The sequence below is a fragment of the Canis aureus genome, chromosome 19 (assembly GCF_053574225.1).
Source record: "Canis aureus isolate CA01 chromosome 19, VMU_Caureus_v.1.0, whole genome shotgun sequence".
Lineage (NCBI taxonomy): Eukaryota > Metazoa > Chordata > Mammalia > Carnivora > Canidae > Canis > Canis aureus.
In genome coordinates, this window is record NC_135629.1 from 29,475,438 (window position 1) to 29,489,983 (window position 14,546).

Sequence of the window (14,546 nt, forward strand, 5' to 3'; positions counted from 1 at the left end):
AGAACTGCAAAATGTCATCCATTTCAACCCTGCCCAAGCTGCTGCTTCCATTCGTAGCCTGGTTCAGACCCTGGTGATCTGGAGCTTCTAGTACTATAGTTGACTGCTAGTTCCATTCTTGTCTTTGAGTGCTCTTTCTTCTTTTTCATCTGCTGTGGTTTCTCATGCCCAAACTAAGATATACTTTTGATCACATCACTCCCCATCCCAAAAATCTTTTAAAATTTTCCCCTATTTAAAGCCAGGGTCATCATCTCAAGTGTGGACAGTCAATGGAAATGAATGAAGTAAGTTTGGTGTAAGAAAATCCAACTTTAGGGATGCCTGGGTGGCTCAGCAGTTGAGCATTGAGAGTCTGCCTTCAGCTCAGGGTGTGATCCTGGTATCCGGGATCGAGTCCCGCATTGGATTCCTCGCAGGGAGCCTGCTTCTCCCTCTGCCTATGTCTCTGCCTCTCTCTCTCTCTCTCTCTCTCTCTCTCTCTCTGTCTGTCTCTCTTGAATAAATAAATAAAATCTTTAAAGAAAAAGAAAAGAAAATTCAACTTTATTGTTTATGACCCTCAGTATAAGAACAAATACAACCTAATATAAGAGCAATACAAGCTTACATCTTATTGGAGATTATGATTCTCTACCACAAGAAAAAAAAGCAACAATACATTACAACTTCCTTTTTCCTTCAGTGTGTTGTAAACTCAAATAGGGAATGGTAGGGACTGTGGCCAATTGGGGAATGAACACCTCCCTAATGAGGATAGCTGCAAATTGTCTCCAGCTCCAGCTCCAGCAGGATCACAGGCCCATTGTTGGCAGATCTTCCAGACTTTGGGGAGAAGCTAAAACTCTGTATTAAAAAATATATGGCATAGGACATCTTCACTCTAAACCTAGCAAATGAAGTACCTGTTTGGGGCTCTAGTCTAAAGAAGAATCAATACTCTTTCCAGCTAAAATATTTGATATTTTCTCTACTGGTTTTGCCCTATCATCAAACCAAACTATTTGTCATCCTTCTAAATTTGCTGTGAGCTTTCCTATTACCATGCTTTGCTTATGCTGTTTCCTCCATGTAGAATGGTGTCTCGCTTCATGTCCCATTGCCACTCTTTGAAATCATACCCATCCTGCCCACCTTAGGAGATACTTCTTCCTAGAAGCTTTTCCAGTTATTAAAAGGAAAATTATCTCCTGGGAAAGGTGACCCGAGAATCTATTAGCACATTTGCATGAATTGATTCACTAACCAGAAGCCAAACCTAAGGTTTTGAAAGATTAGAATAAGGATCTGATAAATTTTGGTGATTTGGCAGAAAGAAATTCTATACTGTCAAGTATGCTCGTGTCCAAAGGATTATACAAATACATCATCCAAATACAAATTAATATGTTGTGTTTTGTTTTATGCCCTACAACTCTTCTCCTGAGAATGATGGGAAATTGACTATGTTTTACAAAGCAGTGATTCAGTTATCACTCAGGGAGTCCTAAGGCACTGACATTGAAGTGAAGGTCTTGGCTAATAGCCAATCTGTATTTCTGGGCATCGGTTTTCTTCTCCTTCCATGCTTTTAACGGCAGTTGGAGGTCATTATCTCAAGATGACATTCTATTCTCTTGGCATTATCTCTTAATTATGTTTACAGTATGGTTTTAAAGTTCGTTGTATACAGTCTCTTTAGATTCGATTCACGTTTCTTATTATAGAGAAAGTGTTTATAAGTCACCTAAGGTAAAACGGAAAAAAATGAAATGGAAGAATGCATTTTTTTTTTTTTTTTGCAGTTCAAGTGCAACATGGAAAAATTAATTAATGTTTTGCTTGGAGAAAATACTGTTCAGACAAAATCAAACATCAGCCATTCCTTATTCAAGAAGTATTCATTGTTAGAACTAGGAAATTTTTCTACAAATAAATATCAAAACTCTTGAAAGCTGTCAAATCACAGCCTAGTAACAAAGGAAACAAAAAAAAATTGTTACACTGCCTTTCACATTCTGGAATAAGAATTATATTCTGGGGCCCATTTAGAGAAAATTGCTGACAATGTCAACTCCATTTCTCTTCTTCCTCTCTTTACCACCTCTCGCTGCTACCATGGACACTTGGGGAACAGTCAGTTACAGTATCCCCAATTCCTTCTAATGATAAACATCAGGGACTGATGGACTTTGTTGGGTTAATCATGAGAAAGAGAACAAGATGACATGGAACCTCTGAGCATGGCAAGTTCTAAAAGGTCAGCCTGAGAAAAGTCTTTCCAAATCTGAAAGCTTCCTTACAACTTAGGTGACACGAGATTGTAACAGACTAGAACAAGATGTTTACAGATGGTGAGACCAAGAACAAAATGAAACTTGGCTAGGTGGGAGACTTAGAAGAGTTGCCAGCCAGTGGAGAAAACAGAGCACGAATGGAGGCAAAGCCTAGAAGTTAGGCCCGAAAATGCCTCCTTCTTCCTGTTTGCGGGGCACATAGTAAACACAATATAAATATTAGATGATCTGGAGGCTCCTGGGTGGTGCCTCAATTGGTTAAGCATCTGCCTTCGGCTCAGGTTGTAATCTCAGGGTCCTGGGATCGAGCCCTGCATTGGGTTCCCTGCTCAGTGGGGGGTTTATTTCTCTCTCTGCCTCTGCCCTTCCTCATCCCTCCCCTGTTCATACTCTCTCTCCCCGCTAAATAAATAAATATCTTTTAAAAATATTAGAAAATCTGAATAAGAATAATAATATAGGACCATCTCCCACTTTTGGATCACTTGTGGTCAATTCATTAACCATAGCAGTGCTATTAGGTAGTCATTAATGTATGTACCCATTTTATACATGAACTGAAAGCCACAAAATACAGTTCTCATTGGTTCTCTGTTCTGCTCCCAGGGGACATTTGCCAATGTCTAGAGACATTTTTGGTTATTACAATGAGGGAAAGGGTAACAATGACCTCTATTGAATAGACCCAGGTATGCTACTAAACATCCTACTATTAATAAGTCAGGCCCTACAAAAAGAACTATCCATTCCAAAATGTTAGTGGTGCTATGATTGAGAAACCCTGATAAACCAATGAAAATTTTTATTAAATCCTGATCTCTGCTTCCAAATGTATTCTAACCATAGTCCTTTAGCAACTAATGTCATGACACAGCTAGCATAGCATGTGCTCACTAGTTGTTGAATGCATGACAGGATTAGATGAGTGCTTTGCTCTGGGTGGTTTGTTTTTTCTTGGGGGGGGTTGTTTGTTTTTTTTGTTTTGTTTTTTGTTTTTTTTTGCCTTTCTAGACCTCAATTTCCTCAGCTGTAAGACAGGTATGACTTATTTCAATACCACCTACTTCACAGCAATATTGCACAGCAGTTGTGCTGTTCAGGTGAGACAATGTCCTTGAAAATTCTTTGTAAACTGTAAAAAAAAAAAAAAAAAAAAAGTACTAATACGGGATTTTACCACAGACTTGTTAAGGTGAAAGCAAAAAAAAAAAAAAAGAGTGAAAGGTAACCAGGAAGCAGCAATAACAACTCTTCATGCACATGTTGAAATTGAAGGACAAGGAATGGCTGGGTGGCTCAGCAGTTGAGCATCTGCCTTTGGCTCAGGGCATGATCCCAGAGTCCCAGGATCGAGTCCGCATCGGGCTCCCTGCATGGAGCCTGCTTCTCCTTCTTCTGTCTATGTCTCTGCCTCTCTCTCTGTGTCTCTCATGAATAAATAAATAAAATCTTAAAAAAAAAAAAGAAATTGAAGGACAAGATTTGAAAATGTACAATAGATAACAGTAGCAGAAAGATAAAGTAGTCCTGGTGCTCACCACTGAAAATTGCAAATGTTCAAACCAACCCATCCTGGCCCTAAATTCCTGGTACCTCTGGGGTCTCACAGTCCGCCTTGTCTGATTATTTACCTTCTTGTCATTTAATTAAAACCAAGAAGAAGTTCCTTGAGTTGGCAGCAGTTAAGTGCTATTCCTTAGAATTTATTAACAGTCTCCCAATAAAATGCCCCTGGCTGTTAATAGAAATGATTTCTACTTGAATCAGATGGCACTTTGCAGTATCTCCTGCTACATTTGGGACTTTCTCACTGATTCCCTGAGGAGGTCAGTGTGAATTTAGCAACCTATAAACTGATATTGAGGGCAGTGAGTGGGGAATTTTAGCCATTTTAACTTGTTCAGTGACATCAGCCCTTTAGAAAAACAAGAACAGATGGGAGAGATTCCTGCCCCCATTTTAGTCCCCCCGAACCCTAATCTACACAAACAAGACTGTTGATCCCTCTTCTCTGCCATAAACAAAGCTCCTCGTGCTGTTTTGAGCTCCAAGCCTTTGGCCGTAAAGGAAGAAAACAATTCCTGATGGCCGTTCCCAGGCTGTGGTGACAGCTGCTGCAGCTTTGCTGCTTGGTGGCAGCCCACAGCCATCACCATTATCACAGTTACGTCACTAAGAACTAACATGAGGCCAGCATCTTCTGGGCATCACTGTATGGGGAGGAGCATGAGACCAAAGGGTATGTGTAGTGATGGCAAACTTTCTGGTCCCTGACAACTTAAAATATATTCCAGCCTAGTTCCACAGTCCACCCTAGGACACTCCCCAAGTGAAAGATACCAAATTGCATAATATCAAATAAATGGTTATTTTGAGATGCATACTAAAATACTCAGTTGGACTTCACTTACTATGAATCACCAATACTAGGCAGGCAAGATGCCTTCACGAAATATACTCCACAAGCAGGACATTCAAAAAGGCAAACATGAAAGGAATGGAAATGGTAAATCTTCAAGCATGTGCCATCATGAAACATGGGGATTTAAATTACCACCCTTTGTTTGCAGACTAATCACTTTTTTCTTTACATTATGACTTGTGATGCCATTTGCATAAAAATTGCAATTGCAAAAAACTCCAATTGCAAACAAACAAAAAACACTTCAGAAACTCAAGAGAAATATCTGTCAGGTTCACAGTTAACACATACAGGTATTTATGTTGTTTGGAACCAAAGATACCTTCCAGCCCAGTGATGTCAGCTGATCTGCTGACTCCCTCTCCTGCCTGACTTTCTGAAATAACTAGGAATAAATGGGTTTCTTGGGTATTGTTTTGGCACTATAAGAAAGCACAGGTATATGATGCTTCTGAAATATACAGAAAAGTAAAACTCTTCTGTTTGCCAGAAATACATAGGGCTTTTTTTTCATTCATTCATTGGAATACAGTTAATTTATTCTCTGAGCACCATTGTTCATTTGTACTTTTCTCCTGACTGACGAGTAAATGGGTCATTTCATATACGAACCCCTCAACTGAACTGTGGGAGTCAGAATATTTTAAGCTCCCCTCTCTTCTAAACATTAGCATCATTATCACCACTTCTTTGATTTACATGGTATGTTTATACTCCACTAAACACTTTCATAGAAAGTCTGTTAATTGTTTCTTTGATTATACATTTCTGGATCACTTGTGTCGGGTGTGTGTGTACGTGTGTGTGCACGCGTATGTATTGACAGGTCAACTTTAATACCTGTGAGTATTGGTTAGCTTTATTCTGCTCCATGACCACATCATGCCTTGGTGGCCAGTGACCACACTGTTAATTATAAAAACTGGACAAAGGAAGTAATCATAAAAGCAAAAGATGTCATTTCTCTACTGACACACTTTTATAGCTCATTTTTAAACAAGGAAGGGGATTAAATCACATGTCTATTGCAAAAGAATATTTTAAAGAATCTGAAAACTACTTAGAAGAAAACAAACACTCCCTGTTTCAGCTATCTGTGAGTACATAACAAACTAACCCCAAAACTTTGGCTTAAAGGACAACCATTTTGTCATCTGTCATGATTTCGTGGGTTGGCAGGGATTAAGTGGGTGCTTCTTCTGCTCTGCACAGTATCAGCTGGGCTTGCAGTTGTCTGCAGCATCCACTGAGCTGGAACACAGAAGGCCGCTTATAGCTGATGCTCATGGTCTCAGCTGACTGCCTCAGTCCTCCTCCCCACAGCTGCTCCATGTGTGTTGGGCTTCACCTTACATTGCAGCTGGGCACTGAGAGCTAGAAAATAGAAGTTTCCAGTCCACACAAGGCTTGCACTCAGAAGCGCCAGAGCATAATTGAGCCACACATCCTGTCATCCATGGCGAGTCACAGAGCCAGCCCAAATTCCAAGAGAGAGAAAATAGATTGCCCATCCGAAATCAGGAGGGGCACGAGAAGACAGGGAGGAGGGGCTGGCTAGGGAACATATTTGGAGACTTTTTTACTACAGTTAACGTTATGACATCTGTATGCCCACTACTTCTCTGTCCTTGAACATGTACGGGGATATATTTCAGTGTCAAAAATAGGTTTCTGTTACTGCCATGCAGTTGTTTTAGTAGCAGGATCCTTTTTTCAAATGAAATGTTTCAGGGATTAAAGTCTAAAGCTGCTCTGCTGGAAGCAAGGGTGGAAAATCTGGAGCCCCACCATTGGCCTCTATGCAGCCCTCCCCCAGGACCTACAGGGAACCCCAGGACTCAGTAGAACACAGTTTGAAAACCAATAACTAAAGAATGGTGGCCAAAACATGAATAATGAGAATTACAACCTAGGTCTCTGACTCCACGGTCAGAATTCTCAACTGTGATTTAGTGAACTCAAAGCCGATTTTCATTTCCATGCTATCTGCGATGAATCTCCAGTTAAAAATGAAACCAAGACAACTGATAGTTGATGGCAGAAGCCAAGGGGCATGTTAACTATTTTATTCCTTGAGATTCTTTGTCCTCCCATCTTAAATCAGTTCCCTAAAACTCTACCCATGGGTAGTACACTCTGGGTTGGGTTGGGTTTCTTTGGAAGGCTTCACAGAACTATCCTTTAAACCCTTGGCTTTTATTGAGAACAGACATAAGAAATGACCTTAGGAGGAATCCTCCTGCATCGTGAAACCACTCCCTCTGATGCCAACCTTTATGGAGTTCAGTGTCTCCTTTGCAGATTGTCTGTGACAGGTTCCCTTCAGGACTCAAAACTAGCAGTTTTGAAATTTGATTATGCAAGCAAAGTAATTCATCAAGTTCTTTGTTTTGCTTTCGTGATTAGTAATTCTGAGTCCTGTTTTTGCTCTGTTCTACTATGTTTCCTTAGCCTGGGTTGTTTTTTTGTTTGTTTGTTTGTTTGTTTGTTTTTTACTAGCCTGGGTTTTTTGAATGAAGTGGCCACTTCCAGTTTTCAGCTGATTCTTGTCCTTTTTAACTTTGTTTATAGAGGTTTGTTGCATCCATGCCTTGTTGGAAGCCACCTAATTCTTTTCTAGAAGCAAAGTAAGCATATTATAAATTATAAGTAAATGAATGGGTGAATCACCTTCCATCTTTAATTGGTAGCAGAATCTTCAACTGTATATGATCTTGTGCTCTACTACGGTTATAAATTACTGAGTTCAACAAAGTCTCAACCTTCTGTTTCTCTCACAGTGGGTCTCTTATCATCTTATCCTGCCATAGGTTCTTTTTACAGTTCCACTTACATCCAGCAGGAAAAGACAATTTCCCCCAGCATCTTTCTCAGAAAGGTGAGAGCATCTCTTACCCAGAAACCCTCTAGAGAATGTCATCTTGCATCTGATTGGTGCATATACTTTATACAGAGGTCTCACATCCATGATTTGAGCCCTGTGGGGACCTGCTGAATGACTTAAGCCAGGGAGGACCCTTACTGGAGCTGGGGATAGGATCAGCTTTCCTCAAAGTATATGAGCCAATGAGGGAAATGGTGGGTATGGAATGAAATTTACAGTGTTCTTACAAAGGAGAATGGAGGAAAGGTAGCTGATTGAATCTTTTGCTATGTCTTTTACTGGGCACTTAAGACTTACTGTCTTTTACTTAAGTCATTTAGCCTTTCTAATCATTTGTATTCTCATCTAAATTGAGGATAAAAATCCCAAGCAGCCCTGGTGGCTCAGCGGTTTAGTGCCACCTTCGGCCCAAGGCATGATCCTGGAGACCCGGGATGGAGTCCCACGTCGGGCTCCCTGCATGGAGCCTGCTTCTCCCTCTGCCTGTGTCTCTGCCTCTCTCTCTCTCTCTCTCTCTGTCTGTCTGTCTCTCATGAATAAATAAATAAAATCTTAAAAAAAAAATCCTTCTTTCCCCAGCAGCAATGAGCACATCTAATGCCATTCTCCCATTAAAGTAGCCAGGACTCCTTGGAAAAATGACTAATTCTAGGGGTGTGGTAGACCATATACAAGAGGAACCTGGAGCATTATTTAGTGCCAAAAAGGAAAATCACACACACACACACACACACACACACACTCCACAAAATAATGGGCATATGTTAAAAAGACACAGAAGCCAACAGAAGAACTCCCAAAGGTCTAATTGATAACAATTAGAGCAACGCTTTAAATAACACATAGGGCTACTATAATGTAAAGTAAAAAATAAATATCCTTAAGTCCATATTGTAATAAGTAAATGACTGAATAAATAAAGGAAACAGATTTCCCATACAGAATTCCAAATAATTTATGTTGATACGACTCACGGACTAGTACCAAAACATTTGGCTAAACTTAGTGACTCGGTTCCAAAGAAAGCAGTATGAAGAGAGGAGCTGGAGAGGAAGTAGATTTATAGTGGAGAAAGCTGGAAAACATTATCTTAGCCAGGCGGTAAAGGTGAATATCAGTGATAACTTATGTTGATAGTTTGTACCCTCAATTTGGTATGTTGACAATGGCTGTTCACTTCTGTAGTCTTCATCCTCAAAACCCATAAACCTAGTCTATCCATGAGAAATACCAGTATTTACCAAACTGAGGGACATTCTAGAAAATACCTGGCTACTACTCTTTGATACTGTCAAGGTTATCAAAAACAAGGAAAGTCTGAAAGACTCACAAAACCCAAAGGAGTCTGAGACATAAAGGCAGAATAGAATATAGCATTCTTGATGGGATCCTGGAAACGGAAAAAATACCTTAGGGGAAAAACTAAGAAAGGCCATGCAAATTATGGAGTTTAATTAATCATAATGTATCAATATTGGTTCATTAGTTTTGACAAATATACCATGGTAATGAAAGATAGTAACAACAGAGGGACCTATTAAAGGTCTTATTAGAGGGTGTGGGGTAATAAAGGAACTCTTTGTACTATCTTTGCTACTTTCCTATAAGTCTAAAACTATTCTAAAATAAAAAGGTTTTTTTTTTAACATAAAAAGCCCTTCTTTATGGGGTTGTAGTAACAATCAAAGAAGTTTATGACACTATAAAGCACCTAGCCCAATGTAGGCACTTGGTATATTTAGAAGACTTGGCTACCAAAACCACCATTCACTCTTAATCCTTCTGATCATTTCTCCATATAAGCTATATGAAATGCTTATATGCTTATATTTCAATTTCTCATCCCTCCTCTGATATTTCCGCCCTGCCTGCCAACTTTAAAACTTCTAGTGCTTGGGACACCTAGGTGGCACAGCCAGTTAAGTGCCCAACTCTTGGTTTCAGCTCGGGTCATGATCTCAGGATTGTGAGATCAAGCCCTGTGTTGGGCTCCACACTTAGCCCAGAGTCTGCTTGGGATTCTCTCTCCATTTCCCTCTGGTCCTCTCACTTGTGCTTGCTCACTCTCTCTCTCTCAAATAAATAAATATTAAAAAAAATAAAAAACCAACTTCTAGCACTTTTCTATTGCATCTAGGATAAAGAAAAATAATCTTCCATGATCTAAAAGAGCCTATGCAAAGTGTTTCCGTGACCCTATGCATGGCTTGACCTCTGTATATCACCCCAGCCTTATTTCATACACTTTGCCTCCTTGCCTTGTACTCCAGCCATATGCTTCCAAATGCCCTCCTGTCACAGGCCCTTTGCACATACTATGCCTGTCTGCAATGCGCTTTTCAACTCTTTGCCTAGTCAATCTCTATGTTACCTTTTGTTCTCAATTCAAGAGCTACTAGATCAGATGTCTGCCACATAATCTTGTTCTCATTCTTTGCAGCAATAATCAATTTGTAAGTTTATATTAATGTGCATAATTAATGTCTTCATCCTACATTAGGTAATACATTTCATGAAAGATGACCCAGTTAGTTTACTTATGCTTCTCATTATATTCCTAGCCCCTACCACATTACCTGCTATAATCTATGTTTCATAAATACTGATCGAAAGAAGGGAAAGAAGAAAGAAGGAAAGAATGAACTGCCTCTATTATGATCCTTTTTAGAAACTGTTTTTTTCCCAGAGGTCCAGATTTCTTAAATAAGAATTTTAAATTATCAAGCTAGTGTCCTGACCTCTCAGCTTCTAATTCTGTTGAATAGCAAAGTGAAGGAGGGTATTAAAATGGACTAGTTTGAAAATCCTATGACTCACTGAACACTACCAGTTTTCAGGGTGATTTCTGAAGCACTAACATTCAGAGTGGGGAAATTGTGCTTGTAGAGGAGTACATAAGGCAGTCATAAGGAACTAGCATCCCCAGTGCTTGGGGCTTCCTTGTAAGGATTCCCGTGTAAGCTTCTTTAGGAGTTAAGTGTCTCACATAACTGAGACTGAGTGGGTCTGTTCTGGCATTTTCTGGTTATTTAGTGATTCACCAGTTTCCTGGGGGTATTGGTTTCCTATGCTAAAGTAGAATAAAAGTGAGAAAAATAGCTCCTGTACTTATCTTTAACGTCAAAAATAAAAAGCTGAATTCTTTCCTTGATTCCAGAAATACTTTTATTGTGGTATCAAGGCACAGCCACAAAATCTGTGGACTGTGAAATAGGATTTCAATTATTGAAGAAGGAAGCCACTACCTTTCCGAATTGCCTTCATCCCTTGTGCTGCCAGATTTAGCTCACTACTGTTTCTTCTGATTATTTTCTTACTGCCTTTGAATCTGTTAGTTAATAAGGCCACCCTGAAATAAATACTTTTTAATTCCTCTATAGGTACAGACATGGTATATGATTCAATATGATTTTTTGCCAACTAAGTTCCCTCTGGAGAACAAAAGGCCTAACGTGTCATTCTTCCCTCTTTTCATCTACACGCAGCACCCTTTATGCCTTCCTGCCTATTATGTAAGGCAGTCTGGAACAGAATCGAGAATAAAGCAGAGGAATTTTGGAGACCATGTAGACATATTGAAGTCATTGATTCAGTGATTGAAGAATCAGAGTTCTTCAAAACAAGATTTTATATTAGGAAGTCTGAGGGTCAACTTTAAAGGATGAGAATCCAGTCTAGGTTTTTGTTCATATGGATTTGTCAAAGAACAAAGATCATGCTCATCATTTCTTTCTTTAAGGTTTTATGGGAGATTCAGAGAGAAAGCAGATAAAGTTCCTGCCCTTAGAAATTTCTAGTTTTATAGAAGCATCAGATATGTGTGATGATGATAATAATAATAATAATAATAATAATAATACCAAGTTCCACAGTGGTAAATGCTGTGAGAAGGCACTATCAGGAATGCTATATACAGAAAGCTCATTTCCTTCTTTCTTTCCAAAAGAATTTAAGCACCTCACAAACCAGGCTCTATGCTTTTCTCTAAGATTATCATGTGGAGCTAAAACCATGGAACTTACAATCTAATGGGGAAACAGGCATTAATCAGCAATCATAATAATGGATGTACAACTGCACACTAACCTGAATTCTGTGATGGCAAGTGCATGGTTTTATAAGAGTCTTTGAGAAAGGAGTCTGGAAGACAGGATGTGGTAGGAAACCTGACCTTACAGAAGAAAGATGGCAAGGGGTGACTTTGAACAGAGTGGGGTGTGAGCATTCTAAACAGGGCAACAGCACACCTGAAATGGGCTCTGAAGCTCAGGAGATCCTAGTCCTGCAGAGATGTCTTCTCATGAGAGAGACTTTCTTCAGCCTCTCATCTTCCACTCACACATCAGCTCTCATCCTCAGTACTCCATTCTAGAACCTCCTATTGTGAGAGTTCCCTGGACCAGCATCTACCCATGAGGATGAAGTTCCTACAGGATGGCTCTAGCTCAGCTCCCTTTCTCAGCGTGCACTTGGTGCATGAAAAGCCATGCATCTTTGCCATACCAAATTGTGGTAGTAAAAACAGGCCACTGGTGCTCCCCTATTGTACCATCTTCCTCTAGTTCTCTTTGTGTCTCAGATCTGCTCAACTAAAACAGTCAATCAGCTGGCTGCAAAGGAATCATCCCACAGGAAAAATGGGATGCCTACTGTCCTGCAGGCATCCCAGTCTTTCTGTTACTTTCTTGGAGGAGGAGCAACAGGTAGCCCTACAGGGAGAATAAAGGAAAGCCATGGCGATCGCCACTTGCTCATGCTTTAGGAACACTGATAGTTCTCTTTCTTTCTATCAGTTCTTCTCCTCTCCATTCCTGGTCTTTTTGCTTCTATACCCATGGGGCAAGGCTGGTGGGGAGGGTCAGTGCGATGAGGATTAGGACCAGCAGGTCAAGCTGGAGGTTCTCAATAAACTCTAGGGGGTGTGAATGTCCACCTACCATCTGTGTCTCCAAGTCCTGAACAGCACAAAGAATCCCATTCGACAACCTATTGGAGACATTTCTTTGGCTCAGTGTGTTTCTCCACTGCAGCTTTGTTCATGCAGAAATCATATGGAAAATATACATCCATTTATGCTTAAAAATGTTTTTAGCAAGAGCACGATGATAGAAACCTGAGCCTCAGAAATCTCAACATCATGCTCACTGTGCAGATTATTAGGGAAGAGAAACTGGCTTAAGATGGGTAAAACCATTCATTGCAAACTCTTTCTTTTTCTACAAGATTAGTGTGGTTTCTCGTTACAGTGACAGAGTCCCCAAAAATATATCTGTTAGCACCAAGCATTATTTTTTTTTCTTTATGAAATAATGATGTTGGGAAACCTAAAAAGATTAGTGTAAATGGAATTTAGTGAGGACAGAGGCCAAAGTCTTTTTCCTGATTGGAAATGAGCAGAGTTTTTCTACTTTCATCTTAAGGTGAATTAGATGAAGGAATCAAAGGATCACCTACCTAAACACCCGCCTCCTTACCCTACTTCTCTCCCACCCCCTAGGTTTTCTACCTCTTGTGTTCTGATTTGGTCCTGGGAAGCACCTCTGGATTTTAAATCAAGGATTGGTGGTTGTACGTTTGCATCACCCTGACCCTCTGAGAAAAAGGCTGGGGACCTGGTTTGTGAATATGGTTTGGCCAGAATACACCTGGCAGAATGTTAGAGAAAATGTGTGCTTCCAGGGACGCTGCTGCAGCTTCCTGCTGGAACACAGTAGCTTGTAGCTGGAGCACGCACCACACCCGGGTGGAGCTGAGACACTCAGAATGCTGCCGGCAAGCTTCCAGCCGTCCTCTGTGCTTTACATGTCTCCGTGAAATAACCTCTAAAGCAGGGTTCCACAAATACCTGTCCAGACTATTGTCTTGTGAACCTGGCACCTTCTCGAACAAATTTCTTAACCACAGCATGAACGGCTACAATTCCCATTCTTCTTTCTTTCCTCAAATTATTTCAGATCTCAGCCCAGCTGGTAATATTGGGAAATGTTTAACAGCTAGAGGATTAACACGATCAAGCTAAGCCTCTATGTCAGTTTGGCAGCATCTCTTTGCCTCCATAATCAAATGTTGTCAGGGCAAATATGTTTCTTGCCTGAGGTCAAACGTCTACAGCAGGATTTCTCAACCTCAGCACTATTGACATTTAGGGCTGCATAACTCCTTGTTGTGGGGTCTGTCCTAAGCATCATAGGATGTTTATCAGGGTCCCTGGCTTCTTAGCCACTAGGTGCTATTAACACTCTCTCCTTCAATGATGACAACCAAAACTGTCTCTAGACTTCACCAAATGCTCCCGGGGCAGGGAAAGGGTGGGAGTGAGGGGCAACAGTACTCCCACCTCACCATCTGGCTAAGAATCACTGGCCTATAGAGATGCTAGAGTTTGTCAGAAAAATCCCAATCTGGATCTCTGTGGAACCTTAACCTTTTCCTAGAACACCTGTTTATGGGTAGAACTGATGCCTTCACCCTATAAATTATGCCGGCTAATATCCCAGTTTATGTTGAAGACCGTCTCCTGAATTTCTGCAGCTCTGCTTTCCTGATAAGAAACCAAAGGTTGAAAAAAAAAGAAACCAAAGGTTGAGATGAAATGAATCATTTCAGGGGGTGTTTGCAGGACAAGGTATAGCTCCAATGTTTGGCTATTCTCCAGTGCTGGCCAGTATAAATTGCCAGTGCTTGTTGACTTAGAGATTAATTATGAATGATAGGGAAGCTTATGAATTTTTCAGAATTTTTTTCCTTGCTGGGTGCAGCAGTCTGACTTCCTATCAGGAGTGTAAGATCCGCTCCAACTGTCCTACATCAAAGCCACAGGCTGTCACCCGGGGCGTTATCTTGTTCCATGCAGGCTGGCTGCATATGTTGACTCCAAATTTTTTAATCAGCCATTTCCAACCCAACTTCACATGTCAAATTGTAGAGACAGACTCAATTAAACACTGTCTGAAACCTGTGGGGA

General features: G+C 40.4%; 1 protein-coding gene and 1 long non-coding RNA gene across 11 annotated transcripts in view; one reads left to right on the plus strand and one right to left on the minus strand.

The window, feature by feature from the left end:
• Positions 1 to 14,546, plus strand: part of CADPS (calcium dependent secretion activator) — a 459,608-nt gene that overhangs the window by 172,956 nt on the left and 272,106 nt on the right. The window lies entirely within an intron of this gene.
• LOC144291230 (uncharacterized) lies at positions 5,542 to 11,952 on the minus strand. Its single transcript, XR_013358552.1, has 2 exons — positions 11,830 to 11,952; positions 5,542 to 6,072 (listed from the first exon to the last, which is right to left on the minus strand). It is a non-coding gene; the product is annotated as an uncharacterized LOC144291230 (long non-coding RNA).